The sequence below is a fragment of the Pseudophryne corroboree genome, unplaced genomic scaffold, assembly GCF_028390025.1.
Source record: "Pseudophryne corroboree isolate aPseCor3 unplaced genomic scaffold, aPseCor3.hap2 scaffold_1830, whole genome shotgun sequence".
NCBI classification, from domain to species: Eukaryota; Metazoa; Chordata; class Amphibia; order Anura; family Myobatrachidae; genus Pseudophryne; species Pseudophryne corroboree.
The window spans coordinates 81302-88951 of NW_026968467.1; the positions used below are offsets into that span (position 1 = coordinate 81302).

General features: G+C 37.0%; 1 non-coding gene across 1 annotated transcript; it reads left to right on the top strand.

The window, feature by feature from the left end:
* The first annotated feature begins 4323 nt into the window (after positions 1-4323).
* Positions 4324-4397, top strand: TRNAN-AUU (transfer RNA asparagine (anticodon AUU)). Its single transcript has one exon. It is a non-coding gene; the product is annotated as a tRNA-Asn (tRNA).
* Positions 4398-7650: the final 3253 nt, after the last annotated feature.

The following is a 7650-nucleotide window of genomic DNA, read 5'->3' on the forward strand; positions in this document are numbered from 1 at the left end:
CAAAGCCAAGTCTCTGATTAACACCTTTGTAGGGATGGTTTTTCACCTATTACTAAATTAAACTTGCTTCATTGGAAAGGCAGCAAGATGCATCCTCATTTCAATGTCTACTGAAATAATACAAGTTGACACCAGGAAACATTAACGCCACTGCATCCTTGCTGCTTTCTCATGTGGAAGTCTGTTTAATGCGAAAACAAGGTGATATCTAATTAGCACACAGGTAAGGAATTAAGAAAATCTTTATTTAAGGGTGAAGATGTTTCTCACAAAATCGTTGCCCCAATGCATCATTGAAATTCAAGCTGAAAAGATGATTTTAATATATCACTTGTACATTTTGTATTGCTCTTCTGGTGACAATGTAGTTTGTTTTTGTCAATTACCATTTTAATAATAGGGTAAAGAAAATTAAGTGGATTTTTGAAAGAAAACAATACTGTCAATATACTATTAAAACAAATTAAAATGGTAAACGTTATTGTACTTTAAGTAAAAATAAAAGAGCCAAAATATCAATCCCAGTTTTGGATTACTTTAATTAACAAAAAAAAAGCATATAGCAAAGGATAGTTTCAATCTGCCTACCTCTGGGTTATGGGCCCAGCATGCTTCCATTGCTGTACTTTGCTGCACATGTAAGTGCAAGAGATCCTGAAGCACTCACTCATCATGGGAAAGTACCAATGTGTTTCTTCGTTGGTTGATGGAAGAAACATCTTACAAAAACTCTCCAGATTATTGACTTTTTAAAGTTTTTCTAGGAAACGTTTTAGATGAATGCTTATTAGCCTTTGTCAGTATACCCTGTCGCAAAGTGTCTTTGCGGCGCAATCAGTTAGTGTGTACGGCTATTAACTAAAAGGTTGGTGGTTCAATCCCACCCAGGGATGTAATTGATCTTGTTATCAGATTTTGGTGATCTTTAAGTAGACAAGTCAAAATTTCAAACCCCCTCTTATGGTGTAGGGTACCTGGCCTTCTCTGATGTAATCAGAGTTAGATTTGATTCATTGATTTTATAAAAACAGCTAGGAAGCACAATTTAGCAGTGGTTTGCAGAGAAAAAAAATATGCTGGCAGAAAAATCCAATTGAGTGATTAAACAGCTCTTCATTTTCTGGCTTTATTTTTATGCTAACAAATTTGTTCTCTGAAAAGTGTCCACAAAGCCAAGTCTCTGATTAACACCTTTGTAAGGATGGTTTTTCACCTATTACTAAATTAAACTTGCTTCATTGGAAAGGCAGCAAGATGCATCCTCATTTCAATGTCTACTGAAATAATACAAGTTGACACCAGGAAACATTAACGCCACTGCATCCTTGCTGCTTTCTCATGTGGAAGTCTGTTTAATGCGAAAACAAGGTGATATCTAATTATCACACAGGTAAGGAGTTAAGAAAATCTTTATTTAAGGGTGAAGATGTTTCTCACAAAATCGTTGCCCCAATGCATCATTGAAATTCAAGCTGGAAAGATGATTTTAATATATCACTTGTACATTTTGTATTGCTCTTCTGGTGACAATGTAGTTTGTTTTTGTCAATTACCATTTTAATAATAGGGTAAAGAAAATTAAGTGGATTTTTGAAAGAAAACAATACTGTCAATATACTATTAAAACAAATTAAAATGGTAAAAGTTATTGTACTTTAAGTAAAAATAAAAGAGCCAAAATATCAATCCCAGTTTTGGATTACTTTAATTAACAAAAAAAAAGCATATAGCAAAGGATAGTTTCAATCTGCCTACCTCTGGGTTATGGGCCCAGCATGCTTCCATTGTTGTACTCTGCTGCACATGTAAGTGCAAGAGATCCTGAAGCACTCACTCATCATGGGAAAGTACCAATGTGTTTCTTCGTTGGTTGATGGAAGAAACATCTTACAAAAACTCTCCAGATTATTGACTTTTTAAAGTTTTTCTAGGAAACGTTTTAGATGAATGGTTATTAGCCCTTGTCAGTATATACTTTTGCAATGTGTCTCTGTGGCGCAATTAGTTAGTGTGTACGGCTATTAACCAAAAGGTTGGTGGTTCAATCCCCCCCAGGTACGTAATTGACCTTGTTATCAGATTTTGGTGATCTTTAAGTAGACAAGTCAAAATTTCAAACCCCCTGTTATGGTGTAGGGTACATGGCCTTCTCTGATGTAATCAGAGTTAGATTTGATTCAGTGATTTTATAAAAACAGCTAGGAAGCACAATTTAGCAGTGGGTTGCAGAGAAAAAGAAATATGCTGGCAGAAAAATCCAATTGAGTGATTAAACAGCTCTTCATTTTCTGGCTTTATTTTTATGCTAACAAATTTGTTCTCTGAAAAGTGTCCACAAAGCAAAGTCTCTGATTAACACCTTTGTAGGGATGGTTTTTCACCTATTACTAAATTAAACTTGCTTCATTGGAAAGGCAGCAAGATGCATCCTCATTTCAATGTCTACTGAAATAATACAGGTTGACACCAGGAAACATTAACGCCACTGCATCCTTGCTGCTTTCTCATGTGGAAGTCTGTTTAATGTGAAAACAAGGTGATATCTAATTAGCACACAGGTAAGGAATTAAGAAAATCTTTATTTAAGGGTGAAGATGTTTCTCACAAAATCGTTGCCCCAATGCATCATTGAAATTCAAGCTGGAAAGATGATTTTAATATATCACTTGTACATTTTGTATTGCTCTTCTGGTGACAATGTAGTTTGTTTTTGTCAATTACCATTTTAATAATAGGGTAAAGAAAATGAAGTGGATTTTTGAAAGAAAACAGTACTGTCAATATACTATTAAAACAAATTAAAATGGTAAAAGTTATTGTACTTTAAGTAAAAATAAAAGAGCCAAAATATCAATCCCAGTTTTGGATTACTTTAATTAACAAAAAAAAATGCATATAGCAGAGGATAGTTTCAATCTGCCTACCTCTGGGTTATGGGCCCAGCATGCTTCCATTGCTGTACTCTGCTGCACATGTAAGTGCAAGAGATCCTGAAGCACTCACTCATCATGGGAAAGTACCAATGTGTTTCTTCGTTGGTTGATAGAAGAAACATCTTACAAAAACTCTCTAGATTATTGACTTTTTTAAGTTTTTCTAGGAAACGTTTTAGATGAATGCTTATTAGCATTTGTCAGTATGGACTTTTCCAAAGTGTCTCTGTGGCGCAATCAGTTAGTGTGTACGGCTATTAACCAAAAGGTTGGTGGTTCAATCCCACACAGGGACGTAATTGACCTTGTTATCAGATTTTGGTGATCTTTAAGTAGACAAGTCAAATTTCATACCCCCTGTTATTGTGTAGGGTACCTGGCCTTCTCTGATGTAATCAGAGTTAGATTTGATTCAATGATTTTATAAAAACATCTAGGAAGCACAATTTAGCAGTGGGTTGCAGAGAAAAAGAAATATGCTGGCAAAAAAATCAAATTGCGTGATTAAACAGCTCTTCATTTTCTGGCTTTATTTTATGCTAACAAATTTGTTCTCTGAAAAGTGTCCACAAAGCCAAGTCTCTGATTAACACCTTTGTAGGGATGGTTTTTCACCTATTACTAAATTAAACTTGCTTCATTGGAAAGGCAGCAAGATGCATCCTCATTTCAATGTCTACTGAAATAATACAGGTTGACACCAGGAAACATTAACGCCACTGCATCCTTGCTGCTTTCTCATGTGGAAGTCTGTTTAATGTGAAAACAAGGTGATATCTAATTAGCACACAGGTAAGGAATTAAGAAAATCTTTATTTAAGGGTGAAGATGTTTCTCACAAAATCGTTGCCCCAATGCATCATTGAAATTCAAGCTGGAAAGATGATTTTAATATATCACTTGTACATTTTGTATTGCTCTTCTGGTGACAATGTAGTTTGTTTTTGTCAATTACCATTTTAATAATAGGGTAAAGAAAATGAAGTGGATTTTTGAAAGAAAACAATACTGTCAATATACTATTAAAACAAATTAAAATGGTAAAAGTTATTGTACTTTAAGTAAAAATAAAAGAGACAAAATATCAATCCCAGTTTTGGATTACTTTAATTAACAAAAAAAAAATGCATATAGCAGAGGATAGTTTCAATCTGCCTACCTCTGGGTTATGGGCCCAGCATGCTTCCATTGCAGTACTCTGCTGCACATGTAAGTGCAAGAGAACCTGAAGCACTCACTCATCATGGGAAAGTACCAATGTGTTTCTTCGTTGGTTGATAGAAGAAACATCTTACAAAAACTCTCCAGATTATTGACTTTTTTAAGTTTTTCTAGGAAACGTTTTAGATGAATGCTTATTAGCCTTTGTCAGTATGGACTTTTGCAAAGTGTCTCTGTGGCGCAATCGGTTAGTGTGTTTGGCTATTAACCAAAAGGTTGGTGGTTCAATCCCACCCAGGGACGTAATTAACCTTGTGATCAGATTTTGGTGATATTTAAGTAGACAAGTCAAAATTTCAAACCTCCTCTTATGGTGTAGGGTACATGGCCTTCTCTGATGTAATCAGAGTTAGATTTGATTCAGTGATTTTATAAAAAACAGCTAGGAAGCACAATTTAGCAGTGGGTTGCAGAGAAAAAAAATATGCTGGCAGAAAAATCCAATCGAGTGATTAAACAGCTCTTCATTTTCTGGCTTTATTTTTATGCTAACAAATTTGTTCTCTGAAAAGTGTCCACAAAGCCAAGTCTCTGATTAACACCTTTGTAAGGATGGTTTTTCACCTATTACTAAATTAAACTTGCTTCATTGGAAAGGCAGCAAGATGCATCCTCATTTCAATGTCTACTGAAATAATACAAGTTGACACCAGGAAACATTAACGCCACTGCATCCTTGCTGCTTTCTCATGTGGAAGTCTGTTTAATGTGATAACAAATGTGTGTGTTTTTTTTCAACCTGGAAGCCCAACATCGATTAAGATCGATCTTAAATAGACCCCTGGGTTTTAAGGATAACCATGGTTGAGTCCAATGGTTAATTCACATTGACCGAAGTTCTAATTAAGTCACCTGTGCTCAAGCATGATATCCTTAAAATCTGGATTGCAATGACAGCATTTTGGAACTATGCCTAAGGGTTTAATTTTTACATTTATCCACTGACAATAAATCTACCTACAATATCCCTGTAACTGTTATGATTACAGTATTTCACTAAATAATTTAATTTGCTGAACCTTCTGTAAAAATAAATATTAAGCTGCTGTAATTCCCAGATGCAGCAAATTTGTTAGCTAGTGGGCAAAACCATGTGCACTGCAGGGATGGGGGGGGGGGCAGATATAACATTTGCAGAGAGATTTAGGTGGGTTATATTGTTTGTGTGCAGGGTAAATACTGGCTGTTTTGTTTTTACACTGCAATTTAGATTTCAGTTTGAACACACCGCACCAAAATCTAACTCTCTCTGCACATATTATACACCCCCCCCCTGCAGTGTACATGGTTTTAGCTAATAAATTTGCTGCTGTGATCAGATCTGAGTTAAGCCCTATGTATTTGGCACTGGCAAAGGGTTAGAGGCCTTGCTGTAGAGCTCACACCTTTCTTATCATGCATTGTAATATTTCCTATGTCCTGATGTTGTGCTCTCTGCTCCATCCAAGTAAACAGCAATGTAGCATGGCTATCAAAGAGCGTGAAGATTGCAGATTTCCTGGGATTAATGCTAAGGAATGCTATTCCAGAGGCTGCTGCTTTAATTCAAGTGTCACTGGGGTTAAATGGTGTTTTTACCTTAAAAACACAGGTAGAGTATATAGTACAGTGGTAAAGTGGGAGCATGTAGTGCTATTGATTACAGATTTGATGGAGCTTAAACATGGATAAGGTCCATGGCTCTAAGAGTTTATCTTGTGTATCCTTTATTCTTAGTCATGGTCAGATAAGATTAGAAAATACCATTTAAGTGGAAATTTCCTGTTAGCTGTTTTTCAGTTTGCTCAACTGTCTGATTAACTGGTCCTAAAAAAGGACCAAAGGAGCTAAATTGCCCTGTGATCTAGCTAAATTGCCCCAGTTAAAAAAAAAAAAAACTAAGCTGCTGTAATTCCTGGATGTTTCCTTACTGCATCAACAGGAAGTGACAAGAAACAATGTAATGTGGAACCGTACAGCAGAAGGGATTGCGGCTACCCCACAATAAGTGCAGCGGAATGTAAGAAGAGGCATATACAGTGTGGTGTGGCTGTAGATGAGCTTAGTGGTTTCTGTTAGAGTTCTTCTACTTCTAACTACTCGTACATAAATGAGTAAGCCACCGATTTATTAAACCTGGTGAAATGATAATTTGCATGGTGATAAAGTACCAGCCAATCAGCTCCTAATTGCCATGTCACAGGCTGGGTTTGAAAAATGACAGTTAGGAGCTGACTGGCTGGTACTTTATCACCTTGCACTTTATCAGTTCACCAGGCTTAATAGATCTGCCCCAATGTTTCAAAATGGAATGCATCAAGAGAACGGTGTTGGTAGTATAAAACTACCTACAGCACCTGGTATTCCCAGGTGGTCTCACATCCAAGAACAAACCAGGCCTAAAATCAGGTGATATTGGGCATATACAGTGTGGTGTGGCTGTAGATGAGCTTAGTGGTTTCTGTTAGAGTTCTTCTACTTCTAACTACTCGTACATAAATGAGTAAGCAGCCGATTTATTAAACCTGGTGAAATGATAATTTGCATGGTGATAAAGTACCAGCCAATCAGCTCCTAATTGCCATGTCACAGGCTGGGTTTGAAAAATGACAGTTAGGAGCTGACTGGCTGGTACTTTATCACCTTGCACTTTATCAGTTCACCAGGCTTAATAGATCTGCCCCAATGTTTCAAAATGGAATGCATCAAGAGAACGGTGTTAGTATTGTAAAAATACACACAGCTCCTGGTATTTCCTTGTGGTCTCCCATCCAAGTACTAAAACCAGGACCAACTCTGCTCAGCTTCCATGATCAGGAGAGATTGGGCAAATCCAGTGTGCTGTGGCTGTAGATGAGCTGGTGGTTTCTGTTACAGCTCTTCTACTTCTAACTTCTGGTACATAAAAGAATACATGTAAAAATTAAATGTACCAAGAAAATGGTGTTGGTAGTTTAAAAACACCTAAAGAATCTGATACTACCAAGCAGTCTCCCATCCATGTATTAACAAAGTCCAATACTGCTTTGCTTCAAAAATCAAATGAGATTGGGCATATCCAGTGTGGTGTGGCTTTAGATAAGCTTTGTGGTTTCTGTTAGAGCTCTTCTACTTCTAACTACTGGTACATTAATGAATATGTATAAGGTTGTAGTTTATCCAATATGCCTTTACTACCTTACCTTTCAACCCCCCCTCCCTCCCCTCTTCTCCTTACAGCTTCCTTAGTTCTCTCCTCCTCGTGTGTGCGTTATTTGTTTTCTCATACGTCCTAGAGGATGCTGGGGTCACATTAAGAACCATGGGGTATAGACGGGATCCGCAGGAGACATGGGCACTTTAAGACTTTCAAAGGGTGTGAACTGTCTCCTCCCTCTATGCCCCTCCTCCAGACTCCAGTTTTAGTATTGTGCGCAGTTATACTGGATGCACTACAGGGGAGCTCTACTGAGTTTCTCTGAAAAGACTTGTTAGTTTTTTTTATTTTCAGGGAGGCTGCTGGCAACAGTCTCCCTGC